The sequence below is a fragment of the Hemiscyllium ocellatum genome, chromosome 44 (genome assembly GCF_020745735.1).
Source record: "Hemiscyllium ocellatum isolate sHemOce1 chromosome 44, sHemOce1.pat.X.cur, whole genome shotgun sequence".
Lineage (NCBI taxonomy): Eukaryota > Metazoa > Chordata > Chondrichthyes > Orectolobiformes > Hemiscylliidae > Hemiscyllium > Hemiscyllium ocellatum.
The window spans coordinates 2074581-2086688 of NC_083444.1; positions in this window are offsets into that span (position 1 = coordinate 2074581).

Sequence of the window (12108 nt, forward strand, 5' to 3'; positions counted from 1 at the left end):
AAGAGGTGGCGTGCGTGCTCTCGCGGCCCAGGGAGAGGCGGCGTGCGCGCTCCCGCGACACAGGGGGAGGCGGCGTGCGCGCTCCCTCGGCCCAGGGAGCGGCGGCGTGCGCGCTCCCCAGGCACAGGGAGAGGCGGCGTGCGCGCTCCCTCGGCCCAGGGAGCGGCGGCGTGCGCGCTCCCCAGGCACAGCGAGAGGCGGCGCGCGCGCTCCCCAGGCACAGGGAGAGGTGGCGTGCGCGCACCCTCGTCACAGCGAGAGGCGGCGTGCGCGCTCCCCAGGCACAGCGAGAGGCGGCGCGCGCGCTCCCCAGGCACAGGGAAAGGCGGCGTGCGCGCTCCCGCGGCACAGGAAGAGGTGGCGTGCGCGCTCCCTCGGCCCAGGGATAGGCGGCGTGCGCGCTCCCCAGGCACAGGGAAAGGCGGCGTGCGCGCTCCCGCGGCACAGGAAGAGGTGGCGTGCGCGCTCCCTCGGCCCAGGGAGCCGCGGCGTGCGCGCTCCCGCGGCACAGGAAGAGGTGGCGTGCGCGCTCTCGCGGCCCAGGGATAGGCGGCGTGCGCGCTCCCCAGGCACAGGGAAAGGCGGCGTGCGCGCTCCCGCGGCCCAGGGAGAGGTGGCGTGCGCGCTCCCGCGGCCCAGGGATAGGCGGCGTGCGCGCTCCCCAGGCACAGGGAAAGGCGGCGTGCGCGCTCACCGGGCACAGGGAGAGGCGGCGTGCGCGCTCTCGCGGCCCAGGGATAGGCGGCGTGCGCGCTCCCCGGGCACAGGGAAAGGTGGCGTGCGCGCTCCCGCGGCACAGGAAGAGGTGGCGTGCGCGCTCCCTCGGCCCTGGGAGAGGCGGCGTGTGCGCTCCCCCGGCACAGGGAGAGGCGGCGTGCGCGCTCCCCGGGCACAGGGAGAGGCGGCGTGCGCGCTCCCCCAGCACAGGGAGAGGCGGCGTGCGCGCTCGCCCGGCACAGGGAGAGGCTGCGTGCGCGCTCCCGCGTCACAGGGAGAGGCGGCGTGCGCGCTCCCTCGGCCCAGGGAGCCGCGGCGTGCGCGCTCCCCAGGCACAGGGAGAGGCGGCGTGCGCGCTCCCTCGGCCCAGGGAGCGGCGGCGTGCGCGCTCCCCAGGCACAGGGAGAGGCGGCGTGCGCGCTCCCTCGGCCCAGGGAGCGGCGGCGTGCGCGCTCCCCAGGCACAGCGAGAGGCGGCGCGCGCGCTCCCCAGGCACAGGGAGAGGTGGCGTGCGCGCACCCTCGTCACAGCGAGAGGCGGCGTGCGCGCTCCCCAGGCACAGCGAGAGGCGGCGCGCGCGCTCCCCAGGCACAGGGAGAGGTGGCGTGCGCGCTCCCTCGTCACAGGGAGAGGCGGCGTGCGCGCTCCCTCGGCACAGGGAGAGGCAGCGTGCGCGCTCCCCAGGCACAGGGAAAGGCGGCGTGCGCGCTCCCCGGGCACAGGGAGAGGCGGCGTGCGCGCTCCCCAGGCACAGGGACAGGCAGCGTGCGCGCTCCCCAGGCACAGGGAAAGGCGGCGTGCGCGCTCCCCAGGCACAGGGAGAGGTGGCGTGCGCGCTCCCTCGTCACAGGGAGAGGCGGCGTGCGCGCTCCCTCGGCACAGGGAGAGGCAGCGTGCGCGCTCCCCAGGCACAGGGAAAGGCGGCGTGCGCGCTCCCCGGGCACAGGGAGAGGCGGCGTGCGCGCTCCCCAGGCACAGGGAGAGGCGGCGTGCGCGCTCCCCAGGCACAGGGAAAGGCGGCGTGTGCGCTCCATTGGCCCAGGGAGAGGCGGCGTGCGCGCTCCCCTGGCACAGGGAAAGGCGGCGTGCGCGCTCCCGCAGCACTGGGACAGGCAGCGTGCGCGCTCCCCAGGCACAGGGAAAGGCGGCGTGCGCGCTCCCCAGGCACAGGGAGAGGTGGCATGCGCGCTCCCTCAGCACAGGGAGAGGCGGCGTGCGCGCTCCCCAGGCACAGCGAGAGGCGGCGCGCGCGCTCCCCAGGCACAGGGAGAGGTGGCGTGCGCGCTCCCTCGTCACAGGGAGAGGCGGCGTGTGCGCTCCCCAGGCACAGGGAAAGGCGGCGTGCGCGCTCCCCGGGCACAGGGAGAGGCGGCGTGCGCGCTCCCCAGGCACAGGGAAAGGCGGCGTGTGCGCTCCCTTGGCCCAGGGAGAGGCGGCGTGCGCACTCCCTTGGCCCAGGGAGAGGCAGCGTGCGCACTCCCCTGGCACAGGGAAAGGCGGTGTGCGCGCTCCCCTGGCACAGGGAAAGGCGGCGTGCGCGCTCCCACAGCACTGGGACAAGCAGCGTGCGCGCTCCCCAGGCACAGGGAAAGGCGGCGTGCGCGCTCCCGCGGCACAGGAAGAGGTGGCGTGCGCGCTCTCGCGGCCCAGGGATAGGCGGCGTGCGCGCTCCCCGGGCACAGGGAAAGGCGGCGTGCGCGCTCCCGCGGCACAGGAAGAGGTGGCGTGCGCGCTCCCTCGGCCCAGGGAGAGGCGGCGTGTGCGCTCCCCCGGCACAGGGAGAGGCGGCGTGCGCGCTCCCCGGGCACAGGGAGAGGTGGCGTGCGCGCTCCCCCGGCACAGGGAGAGGCGGCGTGCGCGCTCCCCCGGCACAGGGAGAGGCTGCGTGCGCGCTCCCGCGACACAGGGAGAGGCGGCGTGCGCGCTCCCTCGGCCCAGGGAGCGGCGGCGTGCGCGCTCCCGCGGCACAGGAAGAGGTGGCGTGCGCGCTCTCGCGGCCCAGGGATAGGCGGCGTGCGCGCTCCCCGGGCACAGGGAAAGGCGGCGTGTGCGCTCCATTGGCCCAGGGAGAGGCGGCGTGCGCACTCCCTTGGCCCAGGGAGAGGCGGCGTGCGCGCTCCCCTGGCACAGGGAAAGGCGGCGTGCGCGCTCCCGCAGCACTGGGACAGGCAGCGTGCGCGCTCCCCAGGCACAGGGAAAGGCGGCGTGCGCGCTCCCCAGGCACAGGGAGAGGTGGCGTGCGCGCTCCCTCAGCACAGGGAGAGGCGGCGTGCGCGCTCCCCAGGCACAGGGAAAGGCGGCGTGCGCGCTCCCGCGGCACAGGGAGAGGCGGCGTGCGCGCTCCCCTGGCACAGGGAAAGGCGGCGTGTGCGCTCCATTGGCCCAGGGAGAGGCGGCGTGCGCGCTCCCCTGGCACAGGGAAAGGCGGCGTGCGCACTCCCTTGGCCCAGGGAGAGGCGGCGTGCGCGCTCCCCTGGCACAGGGAAAGGCGGCGTGCGCGCTCCCGCAGCACTGGGACAGGCAGCGTGCGCGCTCCCCAGGCACAGGGAAAGGCGGCGTGCGCGCTCCCCAGGCACAGGGAAAGGCGGCGTGCGCGCTCCCCCGGCACAGGGAGAGGCGGCGTGCGCGCTCCCCCGGCACAGGGAGAGGCTGCGTGCGCGCTCCCGCGACACAGGGAGAGGCGGCGTGCGCGCTCCCTCGGCCCAGGGAGCCGCGGCGTGCGCGCTCCCCAGGCACAGGGAGAGGCGGCGTGCGCGCTCCCTCGGCCCAGGGAGCGGCGGCGTGCGCGCTCGCCAGGCACAGCGAGAGGCGGCGCGCGCGCTCCCCAGGCACAGGGAGAGGTGGCGTGCGCGCTCCCTCGTCACAGGGAGAGGCGGCGTGCGCGCTCCCTCGGCACAGGGAGAGGCAGCGTGCGCGCTCCCCAGGCACAGGGAAAGGCGGCGTGTGCGCTCCATTGGCCCAGGGAGAGGCGGCGTGCGCACTCCCTTGGCCCAGGGAGAGGCGGCGTGCGCGCTCCCCTGGCACAGGGAAAGGCGGCGTGCGCGCTCCCGCAGCACTGGGACAGGCAGCGTGCGTGCTCCCCAGGCACAGGGAAAGGCGGCGTGCGCGCTCCCGCGGCACAGGAAGAGGTGGCGTGCGCGCTCCCTCGGCCCAGGGAGAGGCGGCGTGCGCGCTCCCCAGGCACAGCGAGAGGCGGCGCGCGCGCTCCCCAGGCACAGGGAAAGGCGGCGTGCGCGCTCCCGCGGCACAGGGAGAGGTGGCGTGCGCGCACCCTCGTCACAGCGAGAGGCGGCGTGCGCGCTCCCCAGGCACAGCGAGAGGCGGCGCGCGCGCTCCCCAGGCACAGGGAGAGGCGGCGTGCGCGCTCCCCAGGCACAGGGAAAGGCGGCGTGCGCGCTCCCGCGGCCCAGGGATAGGCGGCGCGCGCGCTCCCCAGGCACAGGGAAAGGCGGCGTGCGCGCTCACCGGGCACAGGGAGAGGCGGCGTGCGCGCTCCCGCGGCCCAGGGATAGGCGGCGTGCGCGCTCCCCGGGCACAGGGAAAGGTGGCGTGCGCGCTCCCGCGGCACAGGAAGAGGTGGCGTGCGCGCTCCCTCGGCCCTGGGAGAGGCGGCGTGTGCGCTCCCCCGGCACAGGGAGAGGCGGCGTGCGCGCTCCCCGGGCACAGGGAGAGGCGGCGTGCGCGCTCCCCCGGCACAGGGAGAGGCGGCGTGCGCGCTCGCCCGGCACAGGGAGAGGCTGCGTGCGCGCTCCCGCGACACAGGGAGAGGCGGCGTGCGCGCTCCCTCGGCCCAGGGAGCCGCGGCGTGCGCGCTCCCCAGGCACAGGGAGAGGCGGCGTGCGCGCTCCCTCGGCCCAGGGAGCGGCGGCGTGCGCGCTCCCCAGGCACAGCGAGAGGCGGCGCGCGCGCTCCCCAGGCACAGGGAGAGGTGGCGTGCGCGCACCCTCGTCACAGCGAGAGGCGGCGTGCGCGCTCCCCAGGCACAGCGAGAGGCGGCGCGCGCGCTCCCCAGGCACAGGGAGAGGTGGCGTGCGCGCTCCCTCGTCACAGGGAGAGGTGGCGTGCGCGCTCCCTCGGCACAGGGAGAGGCAGCGTGCGCGCTCCCCAGGCACAGGGAAAGGCGGCGTGCGCGCTCCCCGGGCACAGGGAGAGGCGGCGTGCGCGCTCCCCAGGCACAGGGAGAGGCGGCGTGCGCGCTCCCCAGGCACAGGGAAAGGCGGCGTGTGCGCTCCATTGGCCCAGGGAGAGGCGGCGTGCGCACTCCCTTGGCCCAGGGAGAGGCGGCGTGCGCGCTCCCCTGGCACAGGGAAAGGCGGCGTGCGCGCTCCCGCAGCACTGGGACAGGCAGCGTGCGCGCTCCCCAGGCACAGGGAAAGGCGGCGTGCGCGCTCCCCAGGCACAGGGAGAGGTGGCGTGCGCGCTCCCTCAGCACAGGGAGAGGCGGCGTGCGCGCTCCCCAGGCACAGCGAGAGGCGGCGCGCGCGCTCCCCAGGCACAGGGAGAGGTGGCGTGCGTGCTCCCTCGTCACAGGGAGAGGCGGCGTGTGCGCTCCCCAGGCACAGGGAAAGGCGGCGTGCGCGCTCCCCAGGCACAGGGAAAGGCGGCGTGTGCGCTCCCTTGGCCCAGGGAGAGGCGGCGTGCGCACTCCCTTGGCCCAGGGAGAGGCAGCGTGCGCACTCCCCTGGCACAGGGAAAGGCGGCGTGCGCGCTCCCGCGGCACAGGAAGAGGTGGCGTGCGCGCTCTCGCGGCCCAGGGATAGGCGGCGTGCGCGCTCCCCGGGCACAGGGAAAGGCGGCGTGCGCGCTCCCGCGGCACAGGAAGAGGTGGCGTGCGCGCTCCCTCGGCCCAGGGAGAGGCGGCGTGTGCGCTCCCCCGGCACAGGGAGAGGCGGCGTGCGCGCTCCCCGGGCACAGGGAGAGGCGGCGTGCGCGCTCCCCCGGCACAGGGAGAGGCGGCGTGCGCGCTCCCCCGGCACAGGGAGAGGCTGCGTGCGCGCTCCCGCGACACAGGGAGAGGCGGCGTGCGCGCTCCCTCGGACCAGGGAGCCGCGGCGTGCGCGCTCCCCAGGCACAGGGAGAGGCGGCGTGCGCGCTCCCTCGGCCCAGGGAGCGGCGGCGTGCGCGCTCGCCAGGCACAGCGAGAGGCGGCGCGCGCGCTCCCCAGGCACAGGGAGAGGTGGCGTGCGCGCTCCCTCGTCACAGGGAGAGGCGGCGTGCGCGCTCCCTCGGCACAGGGAGAGGCAGCGTGCGCGCTCCCCAGGCACAGGGAAAGGCGGCGTGCGCGCTCCCCGGGCACAGGGAGAGGCGGCGTGCGCGCTCCCCAGGCACAGGGAAAGGCGGCGTGTGCGCTCCATTGGCCCAGGGAGAGGCGGCGTGCGCACTCCCTTGGCCCAGGGAGAGGCGGCGTGCGCGCTCCCCTGGCACAGGGAAAGGCGGCGTGCGCGCTCCCGCAGCACTGGGACAGGCAGCGTGCGCGCTCCCCAGGCACAGGGAAAGGCGGCGTGCGCGCTCCCGCGGCACAGGAAGAGGTGGCGTGCGCGCTCTCGCGGCCCAGGGATAGGCGGCGTGCGCGCTCCCCGGGCACAGGGAAAGGCGGCGTGCGCGCTCCCGCGGCACAGGGAGAGGCGGCGTGCGCGATCCCCCGGCACAGGGAGAGGCGGCGTGCACGCTCCCCAGGCACAGGGAGAGGCAGCGTGCGCACTCCCCAGGCACAGGGAGAGGCGGCGTGTGCGCTCCCTCGGCCCAGGGAGAGGCGGCGTGCGCGCTCCCTCAGCCCAGGGAGAGGCGGCGTGCGCGCTCGCCCGGCCCAGGGACAGGCGGCGCGCGCGCTCCCCAGGCACAGGGAGAGGCAGCGTGCGCGCTCCCCCGGCACAGGGAGAGGCAGCGTGCGCGCTCCCCAGGCACAGGGAGAGGCTGCGTGCGTGCTCCAAGGACCCAGGGAAAGGCGGCGTGCGCGCTCCCTCGGCTCAGGGAAAGGCAGCGTGCACGCCCCCTCGGCTCAGGGAAAGGCTGCGTGCGCGCTCCCTCGGACCAGGGAAAGGATGTGTGCGCGCTCCCTTGGCCCAGGGAAAGGCGGCGTGCGCGCCCCCTCGGCCCAGGGAAAGGCTGTGTGCGCACTCCCTCGGACCAGGGAAAGGATGTGTGCGCGCTCCCTTGGCACAGGGAAAAGCTGCGTGCGCGCTCCCCCGGCCCAGGGACATGCTGCGTGCGCGCTCCATCGGCCCAGGGAAAGGCGGCGTGCGCGCCCCCTCGGCCCAGGGAAAGGCTGCGTGCGCGCTCCCTCGGCCCAGGGAAAGGCGGCGTGCGCGTTCTCTTGGCCCAGGGAAAGGCGGCGTGCGCGCCCCATCGGCCCAGGGAAAGCCTGCGTGCGCGCACCGTACGCCCAGGGAAAGGCTGCGTGCGTGCTCTCTCGGCCCAGGGAAAGGCGGCGTGCGCGTTCTCTTGGCCCAGGGAAAGGCGGCGTGCGCGCCCCATCGGCCCAGGGAAAGCCTGCGTGCGCGCACCGTACGCCCAGGGAAAGGCTGCGTGCGTGCTCTCTCGGCCCAGGGAAAGGCTGCGTGCGCGCTCTCTCGGCCCAGGGAAAGGCTGCGTGCGCGCTCCCTCAGCCCAGGAAAAGGCTGCGTGCGCGTTCTCTCGGCCCAGGGAAAGGCGGCGTGCGCGCTCCCACGGCCCAGGGAAAGGCTGCGTGCGCGCTCCCTCAGCCCAGGAAAAGGCTGCGTGCGCGCACCCTCGGCCCAGGGAAAAGCTGCGTGCGCGCACCGTAGGCCCAGGGAAAGGCTGCTTGCGCAGCCCCTCGGCCCAGGGAAAGGCTGCGTGCGTGCTCCCTTGGCCCAGGGAAAGGCTGCATGCGCGCTCCCTTGGCCCAGGGAAAAGCTGTGTGCGCGCCCCCCCGGCCCAGGGACATGCTGCGTGCGCGCTCCATCGGCCCATGGAAAGGCGGCGTGCGCGCCCCCTCGGCCCAGGGAAAGGCTGCGAGCGCGCCCCCTCGGCCCAGGGAAAGGCTGCGAGCGCGCCCCCTCGGCCCAGGGAAAGGCTGCGAGCGCGCCCCCCCCGGCCCAGGGACATGCTGCGTGCGCGCTCCCTCGGCCCAGGGAAAGGCGGCGTGCGCGTTCTCTCGGCCCAGGGAAAGTCGGCGTGCGCACCCCATCGGCCCAGGGGAAGCCTGCGTGCGCGCTCCCTCGGCCCAGGGAAAGGCTGCGTGCGCAGCCCTTCGGCCCAGGGAAAGGCTGCGTGCGCGCACCGTAGGCCCAGGGAAAGGCTGCGTGCGCACTCCCTCAGCCCAGGGAAAGGCTGCGTGCGCGCACCGTAGGCCCAGGGAAAGGCTGCGTGCGCACTCCCTCGGCCCAGGGAAAGGCTGCGTGCGCACTCCCTCGGCCCAGGAAAAGGCTGCGTGCGCGCTCCCTCGGCCCAGGGAAAGGCTGCGTGCGCAGCCCTTCGGCCCAGGGAAAGGCTGCGTGCGTGCACCGTAGGCCCAGGGAAAGGCTGCGTGCGCGCTCCCTCGGCCCAGGGAAAGGCTGCGTGCGTGCACACCCGGCCCAGGGAAAGGCTGCGTGCGCGCTACCTCGGCCCAGGGAAAGGCGGCATGCGTGCACACCCGGCCCAGGGAAAGGCTGCGTGCGCGCTCCCTCGGCCCAGGGAAAGGCTGCGTGCGCGCTTCCCCGGCCCAGGGAAAGGCTGCGTGCGCGCCCCCCCGGCACAGGGAGAGGCAGGTTAATTTGTGGTGGAATTTGTGCACTTGTACCTCCACACACATCATCTATTGCATCCGCTGCACCCGATGTGGCCTCCTCTCTATTGAGAAGACGGGCTGCCTACTTGCGGAACGTTTCAGAGAACACCTCTGGGACACCCGGACCAACCAACCCAACCACCCCGTGGCTCAACACTTCAACTCTCCCTCCCACTCCACCGAGGACATGCAGATCCTTGGACTCCTCCATCGCCAGACCATAGTAACACGACGGCTGGAGGAAGAGCGCCTCATCTTCTGCCTAGGAACCCTCTAACCACAAGGGATGAACTCCGATTTCTCCAGTTTCCTCATTTCCCCTCCCCCCACCTTGTCTCAGTCCCAACCCTCGAACTCAGCACCGCCTTCCTAACCTGCAATCTTCTTCCTGACCTCTCCGCCCCACCCCCACCCCGGCCTATCACCCTCACCTTAACCTCCTTCCACCTATCACATCTCCATCGCCCCTCCCCCAAGTCCCTCCTCCCTACCTTTTATCTTAGCCTGCTTGGCACACTCTCCTCATTCCTGAAGAAGGGCTCATGCCCGAAATGTCGAATTTCCTGTCCCTTGGATGCTGCCTGACCTGCTGCGCTTTTCCAGCAGCACATTTTCAGCTCTGATCTCCAGCATCTGCAGTCCTCACTTTCTCCTTCACTGTCAACTAGGCTATGGGGAGGTAAGGAGCAGCACACATTGTCCTCCATCCTGATGTAGTCGCAAGCGTTAACATCAGGTGGCAGCACAGTACCAGGACAGGAACGGAAACAGCACATCTCTTTTCAGTTGTAGCCATCTGCTGCGCTAAGCCGTGTGGTGTTGGTGGGAAAACAAGCATGTTTTCCATAATCTGTTAAGCCCAAAACAATCTCTGAACTCTGCCACTGCAAGGTGATGGGCAGTCAGCTCTGGGTGAGAGCACAGCACTATCAGTGATTAGAGTGGACAGTTTGTGTTAGACTATTCAGCAGGGCACTTGGAATGTACATGAAAAGTCTCATGGCAGAGACTCTGGCAAGTGATCTATTGAACTGCTTGATTGAGATGTTGTTCTCCGCCACACTTATTCACCATGCAGACCGTGGACACTTGCTTCTGAGACAATAAACAGCCATTGTTTGGATTAGATTAGCTTACTTACCGCGTGGAAACAGGCCCTTCGGCCCAACAAGTCCACACCGACCTGCCGAAGCGCAACCCACCCATACCCCTTCATTTACCCCTTACCTAACACTATGGGCAATTTAGCATGGCCAATTCACCTGACCCGCACATCTTTGGACTGTGGGAGGAAACCGGAGCACCCGGAGGAAACCCACACAGACACAGGGAGAATGCGCAAACTCCACACAGACAGTCGCCTGAGGCGGGAAGTGAACCCGGGTGTCTGGCGATGTGAGGCACCAATGCTAACCACTGTGCCACCCATAGTGCCTCCATAACCATATGCCCCCAAAATCCTCGCAGGAGGAATTATGGAACCAAAATTGACATACACCCGCACACTCCCTACAGTTCAATTGTTGAGGTCAGTTTTTAAAGAGGGTCTCAAGGAGGGGCAAGATATGGAGAGGTTTAGGAGGAATTGCGGGTCACAGGCGGTCTGAAGGCATGGCTTCAAATGGTGGATCACTGAAAATTGGAGTGATCTCAGAAGGCTGTATGATCTGGTGGAGGTTAGAGAATGGAAGAAGGTGAGGTTAAAGAGAATTTTCATAGAAAGAAGACTAGATTAATGCACAATACTAGTTGACTGCCATTGTGGACCTCCATTCACAAGAGAAGTGCACTGTCAGAGGGTCAGTGCTCAGGGAGTGGGCACTGTCGGATGGTCAGTGCTGAGGGAGTGGGCACTGTCGGATGGTCAGTGCTGAGGGAGTTGGCACTGTCGGAGGGTCAGGGCTGAGGGAGTGGGCACTGTCGGATGGTCAGTGCTGAGGGAGTGGGCACTGTCGGATGGTCAGTGCTCAGGGAGTGGGCACTGTCGGATGGTCAGTGCTGAGGGAGTGGGCACTGTCGGAGGGTCAGGGCTGAGGGAGTGCCGCACTGTCGGAGGGTCAGTGCTGAGGGAGCGCCGTACTGTCGGAGGGTCAGTGCTGAGGGAGCGCCGTACTGTCGGGGGGTCAGTGCTGAGGGAGTGCCGCACTGTCGGAGGGTCAGTGCTGAGGGAGCGCCGCACTGTTGGAGGGTCAGTGCTGAGGGAGTGCCGCACTGTCGGAGGGTCAGTGCTGAGGGAGTGCTGCACTGTCGGGGGGTCAGTGCTGAGGGAGCGCCGTACTGTCGGAGGGTCAGTGCTGAGGGAGTGCTGCACTGTCGGAGGGTCTGTGCTGAGGGAGTGCTGCACTGTCGGAGGGTCAGTGCTGAGGGAGTGCTGCACTGTCGGAGAGTCAGTGCTGAGGGAGTGCTGCACTGTCGGAGGGTCAGTGCTGAGGGAGTGGGCACTGTCAGAGGGTCAGAGCCTGAGGGAGCACTGTGCTGTTGGAGGGTCAGTGCCGAGGGAATGCTGGATTGTCAGGGTTAAGGCACACTGATAGCATGGGATTAAATATCCATTACCCTCCACTGCTGTGGCTTACTCCCACAGTGCTGTTTGTGGGTGCTCTGAACAGTGTCATTCTCTCATTCCCCACCCCATTACAACAGTGACTCCACTCCAGTGAAGCTTCTCACTGGCTGTAAAATGGTATAGGACACCCTGAAACTGTGGAACCTGCACTCAAGAAGCCTTTGCATGCAGTCAAAGGGTTAGAGTGACTTTCAGCATTTGGATGAGACTTTACCCTTGCAGTCTGACCTATCAGATGAGCTCACATGCTGTAAACACAGGCTTGTGTTTGCTAACACCCACTGAGCCAGAAAGTGGGGCAGGTGTGTTTGTGAGAGTGTTGGAGGATTGCCAGTTTGTTCGAGGTGAGATTGGGTGGAGCCAGACAGGTGAGAGTCAAAACTTTCAAAAACTGAAAAGTACCAATTTTTATTAGATATATTTTTAATCAGTAATGGAACTGGTGGTTACGGAGAAAGCTAATAAAATAGATTTGAGAATGATCGGATCAGCGAAGATCTCATTGAAAGGTAGAGCAGACTCAATGGGCTGAATGGCCTCTTTCTGTTCCTAGGTCTTGTGACCCCACTACAGGCATTCCCCAGTATACAAACATCCAACTTATGGACATTTTTACTGATGAATAAGATTCCATATTAATGTTAATTTTAAACATTACTTATGATCGGCTATTTGATATCATACTAGATTACTTACAGTGTGGAAACAGGCCCTTCGGCCCAACAAGTCCACACCGACCCGCAACCCAGCCAGACCCATTCCCCTACATTTATCCCTTCCCCCAACACTATGGGGCAATTTTCCATGGCCAATTCACTTAACCTGCACATTTTTGGACTGTGGGAGGAATCCGGAGCACCCAGAGGGGACCCACGCAGTCACGGGGAAAATGTGCAAACTCCACACAGACAGTCGCCTGAGGCGGGAATTGAACCCGGGTCTGCTGGCGCTGTGAGGCAGCAGTGCTAACCACTGTGCCACCGTGTTCCAACTTTATACAAATCAGTTTATGAATGTACTCAAGAACTTAAGCCATTCATAACCCGGGGACTGCATAGAACATAGAAAAATACAGCGCAGTACAGGCCCTTCGGCC